At 39.3% G+C, this 9,943-nt stretch overlaps 2 long non-coding RNA genes across 2 annotated transcripts; one reads left to right on the forward strand and one right to left on the reverse strand.

Moving 5' to 3' along the window:
* Positions 1-4,075: 4,075 nt before the first annotated feature.
* Positions 4,076-6,909, forward strand: LOC132980612 (uncharacterized). Its single transcript, XR_009674186.1, has 3 exons — positions 4,076-6,000; positions 6,178-6,227; positions 6,575-6,909. It is a non-coding gene; the product is annotated as an uncharacterized LOC132980612 (long non-coding RNA).
* A 348-nt stretch (positions 6,910-7,257) lies between these two features.
* LOC132980619 (uncharacterized) lies at positions 7,258-7,992 on the reverse strand. The gene is made up of 3 exons (XR_009674187.1): positions 7,882-7,992; positions 7,430-7,644; positions 7,258-7,345 (listed from the first exon to the last, which is right to left on the reverse strand). It is a non-coding gene; the product is annotated as an uncharacterized LOC132980619 (long non-coding RNA).
* Between the last annotated feature and the right edge of the window lie 1,951 nt (positions 7,993-9,943).

A 9,943-nucleotide genomic window follows, 5' to 3' on the forward strand; every position in this document is an offset into this window, starting at 1 on the left:
TGAATCCTCCTACAGCCGTTTCCGTTTCAGTTCATGACTGTGTTTCAACCTACATATGAAACAGGTGATCATTAGCACCAGTCTGGTATAATTGGTTAATCAGTGTCCTATCAGTGAGTGAAAGTTGATACGTGGGCGTGTCTGTCAGCGGAAAGACTTCCTTTAAATCTGGTCTCTTGTTTCCTCTCTCATGCATCAACATATTTCTACTTCCAGTTTGACTGAGGATTTATCAGTTTGGGGCTTTGAGATGCACAGTTTCAGTGTTTGTGCGTTGTAAGAGTACCACTACTTGTAGGATGTAAGATGACCTGCTTTTTGCTATCGACTCATCCCTTGTGGGACTTCATACATTTATATTGACGGCTGTTATTAAAGAGAAAGGCAGAATCAGTGGTAGGACTTGCAGCATGAATACACACTCAGAAGTATCAGTGGCTGAGACGCTTGTAGCACACCCTTACTGAAAGATTGAAGTAAGCAGACGGCTTACACGAAGACGTGATCTTTAAGATCAGAAGAGCAGGGGTTAAATTAGAAAAGAATAAACACGCTGACAGTACTGAAGGAAGACTTAGAAACTGGATTTTAGTGTCAGCAGGTACCATGTGTTTTAAAAACATATACTGTATATATAACAAATGATGGCCACACAGAATGTGATTCTCTCCACATAATCATAACTCTGAACTAAAAATAAAACAATCCCTATGTCAGCTGATTGAAGATTTCTCTTGAGTTGGGATAAAAGGTTGGTGTGTTAAAGTCTGTATCATTCAGTTCTTCCACTTACTCTGTCAGTCAAGATAACTAATCAAACCAAAACCTTAACCTCAACTACTGAAGCAACCCAAACAAAATACTTAAATTACTCAATTTGAAAAATATGGAGCACCCTATCACCACTCAAGTATTCTGTAGGTCCAAAACAAAACCTCAATCAGTCAATAAATCTCAGCTCAGAGTCAACAGGGTAGATGAATGTGCTGAGCCAGGTGTGTGAATGGGGTAGATATACAGGGTGGAGTCTGACTACCTAGGAAGGTAAATGATGATCTCTGCTGAGCGAGGATATTCCAGCTCAGGCTCAGTGAGATCAGTTGGTTCCTGTATAAACAGAGAAGGCCAGAACTCTTTCAATTACTTGGGTTATACTGTAATAATCAGAGATTAAAAGGATTATAATGCATTTCACATAAAATAGATAGTTACCATATAACTGTATTACATTCATACCATCCTGAAATGTTCTTCCTGTAGCATGAGATGAATAAATGTAACAATGAAGCACTGAGCTGTATAAACCCCAGTGTGGTGAAATCAACCTCATCTATGGGTGCTGAATGCACCCCTGACTCTGGAGAGCGTCTGCTTCCTGTTTGTAGCTCTGCAGCCGTTCTGATTGATTTATAATCTTTGACATTAGTTGGACTTAACTTATGATTGTTCCAATACCAGTCAATCATTTTCTTTTCTTTTTTACTTGCATATCTCTCAGGAAAACATGCTGGTCAAGAGCCTGAGGCAAGAAGACGGCCAAAGAAAATGTGGTCCAAAGCTGAGGTTGCTGCAGTGATGCGACATTTTGGAAATCACATTTCCAAAGGAAAACTCGCCTCCAAAGATGAATGCAGCCAATGCAAGCAGGCAGAAGACCCTGTGTTGTCAGAACGAACTGTACAAAATATACAAGACTTTGTACGAAACCGTTTCACCACAGCCAAGAGGAAGACCCTGTAAACAGCATCATGTTAATGTTTTCCTTCAGACCCCAACTCACTTTAATTCAAACTGTTCAACTGTTTTGATGCTGTGATGGTGAGTATGTTGAACTTGTTGCACACAGCTCTGTGTCACCTCTGTTGTTTTCTATGAATGCGTAATGTATTGCCATAGACATATTGTTTACAGTGTAGAAAAAGTCATATTTAAGTTTAAAAGTGTGTGCTCTTGAGAGTCAAAGGAGCCGATGTTCTCAATAAAAGAACACTTTGCTACATCCTTTATGCAGTCAGGTCTTTGTGTTTGTTGTTTGGGGGTGCTGTAAAGGGACATCATTGCCTTTTTGAAGTCCCAACAATGTTGATGCTGTCCGTAAATGCTTAGTACTGTCTTTTGTTTGTGTATTTGTCAGAAAGGAGCACTTAAAGGGGTGAAATCATCATCAATTGAAGCCTACATACTGTCTTTTGGTTCTGTCCCCCGAATGCATAGTGGTGCCTGGTGCGTGTATTTATGTTAATTAGGGGGGAGGGCGTGGCCTCCCTGTCCCTTTAAAGTCCCCATAAACCTGTTGTTGTCATTGTAAACCACAATCCAAGCCAATTTAAGAGTCTGCATAAACCACCATCCAGTCAGGTCTGATATCTCAGGTTCTGAAGCTTTTTTCTAAGAGCTGAAGTGAGCTGAATTTTTTTCAATTTTTTTGCAGTAGTTTAGCCTTACTCCCATTGCTCTAGGACCTTGGGAAAGGTGTCTCAGTGTATACCACCAAAACACGGGTTTTGAGATTTTGTTGGTCTAAACACTGTGTGTGTGTGTGTACTTTAAGGTGCCACTTTGAGGAGCTCTTTATTTTACATGGATCTATGGTCTTACTGTAGGCCTAATTGTCTTATTTATAAACAGTATATTTCATTAAACACTGAAAATTAGGGCTGGGCACGTTAACGCGTTATTTTCGCGTTAACTCATTAATTAATTATCGCCGACAATTATTTTATCTCGCATTAACGCAGTTTTTATTATTTATTTTCTTATTGTAAAAGTCTGTTGCTCACTGGCTTTTATTTTGTAAAATTCCATCGTGAGCGAGCCTCGCATGTTGCTTACTGCTGCGCATGTCTGCTGCGGTGCTCACAGGAAAGAGGAAAGAGTGTTGCCAACTTGGCGACTTTCTCGCTAAATCTGGCGACTTTCCAAACCCCCTTGGCGACTTTTTTTTTGTCAACAGCTACTAGCGACAAATCTAGCGACTTTTCTGGTGTAAGAAACTGACGTGAAAGCACGTATTGCTCTGCAGTTACTGTCCTCATAGAGCCGCGGGTGCTGCCGTGAGTCCCTCCCCCTTCCAAAAGCTCTCACAGGCTGTCAGTGTAGCCTCGCGCAGCAGACCCAGCTGCAGTCAGAGAGCAGAGAGGAGACCCACACCACTCTGCGTCCAGACTGCAACGAATGCAATAAGCTTTAGTTTTGTATTCATTTGCTTTGATTACATTGTTTAAGTTGAGAAGTACATTTACAATAAAAGTGCGCTATACACTACTTTTGAATTCATTATTGGATTTTGCGTATAACAATGCGATTAATCGTGATTAATCACAGGAACTCATGCGATTAACGCAATTAAAACTTTTAATCGTTGTCCAGCCCTACTGAAAATACATCTCTAGCAGTGTTTCTTTGACAACCACTTTGACTTCAAGATGGGAATTGTGGCACTGTGGCCATCTCTCCCAAGATGAAAGTCTCTGTGAGTAGTGAAAGAGCGTATCAATTTTTTAACATGGTTACTCTCTTCCATGTAGGCTACTGCGCTTTATTTGAATTTTTTAAACAACACAATGGCCCTCACTTATCAAACGTACCTACAGCAGAAAAATGGGTGTACAGTCATTTCCACTTAAAGTTCGGCACTAATCAATTTGGACGTGAGCGGAGGGTACGCTCAAATCCCACGCCAGGTCTCAGTTCGTGTACACACCTTTTCAAGTCAGTGTGGACTTGCAGTGCAGTGAATCTGTCTGTTGGAGAATAATTAGATCATACTATAACAGTGCTTGTTAAGACCATAGACTGTAAAAATAATGGACGGGACAAGGTCCCCGGTCTAGTGAAGCTTTTATTTTTAGAGCTCCCCCTGCTGACTGGCTGCAGTATAGGTCATAAACCCCGCCTCCTCAATGATAACAGACGGGATGTGGGTCAAACTGTAAAGCTAAAATACTCGTCACATAATTTTTTTCCAAACCTAAACTCTGCTGTGATCATTAGTTATTATCACCCTACATTGTGTTCAAGTGCTCATTTTTCTGTGAAGTTTGTTCTAAAGAAGTTATTTGAGGTTGAAAAACGGGATTTTACGTCATATTTGTCGATGATTGACAGCCGCCGATCTTGCGTAGCTCTCTTTGTGAATAGCAAAAGTTACGTAGTGAAGGAAAGCCGAGGCGCCATTGAATTTTTCCGTTCAGTTTTTTCGTCTTTTTTGAGCTGGCAAAATGAGTTGTTCTGCAGTAAACTGTTCTAACCGACCTGTGGGAGCTAAGGGATCTTTGCAGTTTTTTTGGTAAGTAAAAAAGTGTGATTTATGTGTCATTGGTTGGTTAAAGTCGTTATCTAGCTAGCTAACACATAAGCAGTCTAAGGTTAGCTGAAATGTTGTAAAGCTAGGTTACTTATCCGGCATGATTTATCTTTTTATTTTATTTTTTAAAATGAGCAAACCTAATAACTGACATGCTATGTTTCTTGATATTGTTATATCGTTATTGTGATTGAAATTGTATTTAAAACCAAGAATCGTAATATAAAATCCGCTCATAGATGCGGTTCATTGACTGTACAGTTATTTTACAGCAAAAATAAATACGTCTGGTAAGGTCTCAAAAAAGTATCTAGGGCAAAAACAAAGTCAAATAATTGTAATCTGTCCTGCATCATTACTAATGTGTACATGTTTACAGTCTGAGTGATAAGTGGACTATACCGAGAGTAACAGGTTTTACTTTCACCGTGCAGGCTGAAATTCATAGGACTATATACGAGGGTAGAATATTTCTCTATGTATCCAGATAAAACTAAAGGTAAGATCTGATTCAATATAATTGTTACTGATTTAAGAGACTAACTGAAACGTGAAAGCAAACATCAACAACCTGCGGTGGTGTAATGTAATATTAACCGAGCATCATGCTGCTTAAATGTGATAAATATTCTGCATTGTCTTCCACACATCAATTCAACAGTCACAAGTTGATCATATTGTAAATTTAATGACGCTCATTGAGAATTTGTACTAAAAATTGACAAAACCTGACAAAAACTGAGGTGATTGTGACGGTGTCTGTATTTAACACCTTTGAAAGGAAGGTGTTAATACAGGAGATCAGTGTTACACACAACATGCTGCTGTTATTGTAGGAGGAGACAGAGGTACAATAAAAGAAGACATAAAGATCGCGTTTTTCCCCACACATGTTAATATGTTTTAAATGTCATGCATTTATTTTTTATTTCGCTTCAATAATCGTTAACAAAGAGAAACACGATGATTAAACTACAGGCTATTGTTGCCTTTTTATAGCCAAAGAAAACTGAACATCCACAGCTTCTGCATTCAAAAGAATTTCAACATTGACATTTATGTTTTCCTATTTCCCTCTTTTCACCAACATTATATTTTAAACTGAGGATTTCCTTTTCCTCGGGTCTCACGTCTCTCCCCCAGCTCGCCCCCTCCGGTGCCCTCCTCTCCATAATGCGCTCGTCTCCTCCCTCTACAGCCCGCTGCTGCTACTCTGTAGGACGCTTTGATTGGGGCACCTCACCAATAAAATACTATTTTATATTTTATAAGCAGTTTGCCACCACACTGCACTTTTACTCTCCAAAGGCATATGAGTATGTGCGTGACAACTTTAACAAAGCTTTACCACACAGTCACACCATCCACACAGCTGATCCAGGATTTACTGTAGCATCTTTTACAGCACTAAGAGGTCATGTACAGGCAAACAGAGAGAAGGGAAAAGAAACAATCTGTGCTCTCAAATAACAAAGCAGTCTCAAATCTTTTTGAGGAATTACAGCTAAAAATCTACTTTGTATACAGTACATCCTCTGATAAATAAAGTGAAGTACTTTGATTGCATTTCTGTGGTGTTCCTGTAGGTGACCATGATGCAGCCAGACTGAAGCAGCACGTTGTGAAGGTGGACGCCATCATCTTGTCTTTGCAGCGCTGATTCTGAAGAGCATGTCTTCACATAGGACTCAAAGGTAAAATTATCTCTCATATGATTGGACTGTGTTATTGTAACCGCTATCAGCATCAAAGTCATTTTAGTAACAATTTATAATCCTTCTTAAAATGTGAGGAAGACTAGCAGAAGATTTTAACAGCCTCTATGGTGAAGTCTAGTTCATGTTTAAATTGTTCTTCTTTCTGTCTTCAAGGAAATCAATGCCCAAAGGAAACAACAGTCCAGACTCCGATGCCCGCTCCGGTGAGGTTCTGCACACAAATCTGATTATGAGAATATTTAACATTAGTTTAATTTATTAGGCTGGCCCATGTGATGACAGTTTAAAATAATCTTCAATAGAAAGTGGCAGGAACACTTTTGTCTTAAAACATAAATTCATAAAGCTGATCATATTATTGGATTCATCCTGTCTTATTATATATTTTGTTTTTCCTCTTAAATAGTTCTCCTGTCTTAAAAACAAACTTTAGAAGCTGAAGTTTAGCAGAACCTGAGGACAGATCTGATTTCAGGTCTGAGGCATAAACATCACAGTAAAATTCATTATACTTTACATTTAACTCCATGATTGTTTTTCTTTATTACAGAAGATGCCCTCAGATTCAGATCCATCAGCAACCACTGACAACATGGAGGACTCGTCCCCTGAGCGTTTCCTGTCCTCTCTCGATGTTCTTCTCTTTAGTTATTAACTCTTGAAAACAGCAGCACAACATGCCAGACTGTTTGACAAGTCTGTGATTGAATAAATGTAAATGGAATCTCATGCGTATCTTGTTATGCTTATTGGCTTTAAATGTTTAGTATTAAATAAGTTTGAAGGCCATTTATCTCAGACGAGACCGGCTGTGACAAGCTGAGCTCGTCTGTTAGCTTTGCTGTTGTCTTAGCTGTTGTTGGTCAAGAAGAAATTAATGTCAGTTCAAGGTTTCAAATGTGAGCTATAAACTTAACTGCTAAATTATTTTACTGTGACCAACACGTTGTAGTGCTCCAGTTAATCAGAGACAGTCAATTCAGATTTTAAAAAAGTTTACTTAAACATTTTATGAAAAAAATAACAACACCTGGCTTCATTAACCATGTGGAAAATAAGTAAGGGAGACCAACAGGTTGAACTGCTGGGACATAGGAGAAAGTATAAAAAATAATTTAACAAAGAAATCCCAACAAAAATCAAATAAAGTATAAAGATCCTGGATGATTGTTTGACTGTTAAAATATGACGGAAAAGCAAATCCAACACAACCCTCCAGCATCTGGCCTTTCAAACACATGGCAACATCATGGAAAGAAAAATAGCACCATTGAATATTGACCAGGATCTCTGTGTTTTATCTGAGGATGACTATGGTAGCCTTCTCACTGTTCACTGTCACAAAGCTCCAGACTCTGTCCACCTTCTTACTGTTCACTGTCACAAAGCACCAGACTCTGTCCACCTTCTCACTGTTCACTGTCACAAAGCTCCAGACTCTGTCCACCTTCTTCAGTTGTGCAGACGTCGGTCAGCTCCTCTGGGTGATGGCAGAGAGGACTCTTCATCTGGGAGAGCTGCTGGTGTAAGGTCATTTCTACCACAGTGGATGAGCAGGGCATCTGGCACAGGTGAAAGAAGGAGGAGGTTCCTTCAAACTATGTGACCCCAGCCTGACCTCTGTAACAGGTGTTCAGACGAAGGTTGAAATGAGTCATTTTTAGTTTCTGTTGATTGTAAAATGGAAAAGAAAACATCACCTTTCTATTTAACATTTAGCTGGTGTATGACTCAGTGTGATTTTTATTTAATTTTAGAAGACTGTATTGTTAACAATAGCTTGTTTTTACAATCCTCTTATGAAACTTAAATAAAAATCACAGGATATATAACTTTTAACAGATGATTTTAACTTACGCTTCACCTCTGTGGAAGATGTCAGACCAGCTGCTTTTATCTCTTCTTTGCCTAAATGAAAATACAAAAACAATTGATTTACTGTTCAGTTAAATATATTAGAAAAGCAGACATGAATCACATTGCAATCAATCAATCAATCAACTTTTATTTGTATAGCGTCAACTCATAACAAGTGTTATCTCGAGACACTTTACAAGAAGCAGGTAAAAAGACCTTACTCATTGTTATGTTACAAAAAGCAGGTAAAAGACCTTACTTATTGCTATGTTACAAAGATCCGGCCTATCCATCATGAGCACTTTAGCAAAGCAGCAAAAGTTACAGTGGTAACAAATGACGTCAAAATCGCGAGATGGAAGCGCCCCTAAGCGGCATATTTTGGCTTCAAGAACGTTGAGTGGGAACAGCTACAGTGCGCGCCCACTGGTTAAGACGGATAGATAGAGTTTCACAGATTTACTGTTAGATAAGATATCTCAAAAGTATTTTATATTACGCTTCACCTCAAACGATTTTGAATTTTAAATAATGTTGAGAAGCGCGAGCTGTCAGGTGATTTCTTTAGTTTTGTGTTTTATTTGATTAATTTTTGTTTGTTTAATCGATTTTCTTTAAAGATTAAAGATTAGAGAGGCTGCTTTCGGTAAATACATGTTAAACGTTCATGCTGCAGAAAATACTGAGACAAATTAAAACAGAAAAACTAAAAAGGACAGAAAAACTTCCAGAGGATAGTAAATACAACTTTTAGCCTCTGAAATATGAAATATTTAGGAATACAGAACATCAACATTAGATCATAATTAATCGGTATAAATAATTAATACGCTGATGTGCCACATGCGTAATTGCGCACAGCAGACGCCCTGAGGCCAGACTACATATATAGTCACCAGCCTCAGTCTCACACACACACACACACACACACACACACACACACACACACACACACACACACACACACACACACACACACACACACACACACACACACACACACACACACACACACACACACACACACACACACACACACACACACACACACACACACACACACACACACTGTACTGACTGAGGAGAGGAGGGCGGGCTTTGAGTGACTCTTACGGTCTAGAGAGAGACACGAGACGGGAGAGAGGAGAGCGCAACTGAAGTTGAGAAATGAACGACTCTTTTCAGTAAGTGATTTAGTTCAGTTTGTTCACCCAGATGATTCGTTCGTTTTGAACGAATCGTTCATGACTGACACATCACTACCACGATCAACACTAGGATACATTGTAGCGATCGTATGGTCTGACCAGGTTTTTTAAACTAAAAGTATTAAAAAATATATATATTATAGCCTATATTATGTACTTTACATATCACAGATGTTATATATTTTTTATATTTAAAACCAACGCTGTTGAGATTTCATGCAGGCGCATTTCTTCTGAAGCTCTTTAATCCTACATGTCAGGCTGCCAAACAACACAATGCTATTCCTCTTTACTTTTCTCTGTTATGGTGTCACTCAGGTCATATCTCGTTTCTCTTCTTTGCCGTATTAAGTATCTCCATGCCGTAAACTCTGGGGGCGAGGTCAGCTAAACCGTGAATATATAGGGGCGTGGTATTTAAATGACGATCGTTTCCAGCCACCACACTTATCAACACCCGGTCTTGCGTACGTCGTGATCAGCCAGATACGCACGTTTCATAGGTCCCACGTGGACCCTGTCGTACGATGATTTCTACACCCAAATCTGCGCTGGTTTCTACACTAGATTGATAAGTGAGGGCCAATGTGCGCATATATCCTCTGGTATGTTGCGTGCCTCCGCATATCGTATAAATAATCATGGTGGGCCGCCATAGCCAAAAATGCCAGGGCCATTTTTTGGTCCCAGTCCAGCCCTGCTTCCCTGAGAAGAACACATATGTCCACTACTCATGAAAGGGGTTTGAGCCAGGGTCAGAGAGATAGTAGTAGTGTCACACATGTAAGTGCGACTGTGACAGAGAGAATAAGACTTACAAGGTAATTAACTCGCAAACTAACAATAGTTTCTGC

Source organism: Labrus mixtus, chromosome 2 (assembly GCF_963584025.1).
Source record: "Labrus mixtus chromosome 2, fLabMix1.1, whole genome shotgun sequence".
Classification (NCBI taxonomy): Eukaryota; Metazoa; Chordata; class Actinopteri; order Labriformes; family Labridae; genus Labrus; species Labrus mixtus.